This window comes from Anarrhichthys ocellatus, unplaced genomic scaffold (assembly GCF_004355925.1).
Source record: "Anarrhichthys ocellatus isolate YVR2014 unplaced genomic scaffold, GSC_Weel_1.0 scaffold124, whole genome shotgun sequence".
NCBI lineage: Eukaryota > Metazoa > Chordata > Actinopteri > Perciformes > Anarhichadidae > Anarrhichthys > Anarrhichthys ocellatus.
In genome coordinates, this window is record NW_022280154.1 from 114,936 (window position 1) to 116,788 (window position 1,853).

Consider the following 1,853-nt stretch of genomic DNA (forward strand, 5'->3'; position numbering starts at 1 on the left):
GGAGCTGCTAGCCATAAAGCACGTGAACCTTCTAGTAAACAGACACAACAGTGTGCTGCATGCATTTTTCTACTGAAATTTGATCTCCTTCATGTTTTCTGGCTCGGCAGTAAATCGCGCTCGAGTTGTCATCGGCGGCTCAGTTAGTCCGTTTATAATCGAATCATATTGCTTATTAATGCAATACATGTTGTATTTAGCTCCCTGACGTCGTCGGCAAAGGTTGCTTCTTTTTCATTTGCCAGATCTTGCCAAAATGACAAATGCTGAATCGGCCGGTTTGCATAAAATTCAACCGGTTTAACAGACTGGCAAAACCAGAAATCGAACCAACTCTATTGTAGATGCAATATTTTTAATACCTCTTAACTCGAAACCTCTGTTAAAGATTGTGTGTCTATTTCTTCGTCCAGTGGAACAATTTTCCCTCAGATTGTGCAACATCGTCTGCAGAGTTTACGCCAAATGTGCGAGCATGTGTATGTGCATATTTGTGTGTGTACAGGAGGCTGTATGTGTGTTCAGCAAGTGACAAGGGGATGTTTAGAGATGTATGGCTAAGGTGAATGTGCGTCTGCGTCTGCGCGTGTGTGTGTGTGTGTGTGTGTGTGTGTGTGTGATGCTGATTCCTGGGACTGCAGCCCCATCGACACTCCATCAGATCACTTTGACTCCATGTTCCCATGTGACGTTTGTGTGTGTGTGCATCAGTACAGTTTGTCTCAGATGTCGTCACGTGGAATTGCATTTTACCTCAAATCTTATCTAATTATTAAGTTTCAGCCAATTTTTTTTTTTTTGGTGTCAGTCTCTTAGATAAAAAGAGGAGCAAAGGCTTATTTCAACGTTATAGTCCGCAGACATTTATCAAACATTTTAGGAGTAATTGATTGCAGAGCTGACAGAAAGACCAACTACCAGAATGCAATGAAGCAGGCGGTTCTCATCCAGCAGTCGTAGCTATACCTCCGAAACATCATAAGCCATAATTCGTAGACATCCCATGAAATAATTCCGTACGTTATCCATGTAATCCTAAACGAGGATGTTCGCTGTTCGTTCTCCGTCTGAAACCAGAAGTCAGTTTTGATTTATTTGTTACGTAACTTACGTACTTCAGTACCTGCTCTTCCGTAGTTATTTTAACCCAAACCACAATATTTTCCTAAACTTAACCAAGTCGTTTTGTTGCTTAAACTGATTTGTTTCTTGTGAAGACGAAAGTTTATTTTGAAAAGACTGTATGCAAGTAACGAGCGGGAAATTGACTCGTGTTGCAGGCTTTTGTAGGAAAATGCACAAAGAAATAGGAGTAACTTTCGTAAGATACGAACTGTTGTACTAAACATTACAGTCGTGTTTGCATCGTGTCTCATTCTGCTTTTTTATACAATTGTAGTTCCTCCTGATACTCTGCAGCAGCAACACTTCTCTCACGCTTGAGTCAACCACAAACCTTACAGTTTTTAACCAAAAATCCATCGAGTTCTGGACGAGGGAAGCGTCTCTTTTAGGACTCTGATCCGCTGCGTGTGATCGAAGCATCACCAGAACCCTTTGAGGGGAAGACATCTTTGTTCCTCCCTGCTGAAACATCCACCGCTGCCATTTAAACAGTCCACTTGGTATTTTCATGTTTCAGCTGGTGGCTCACTGAGCATGCTCCAGGCTCTCTCTCTCTCTCTCTCTCTCTCTCTCTCTCTCACACACACACACACACACACACACACACACACACACACACATATATGCAGACACACACTGCAGCTGCTTCAGCAGAACTAAAATGGAGATGGTACATCTAGCTGTGTGTGTGTGTGTGTGTGTGTGTGTGTGTGTGTGTGTGTGTGTGT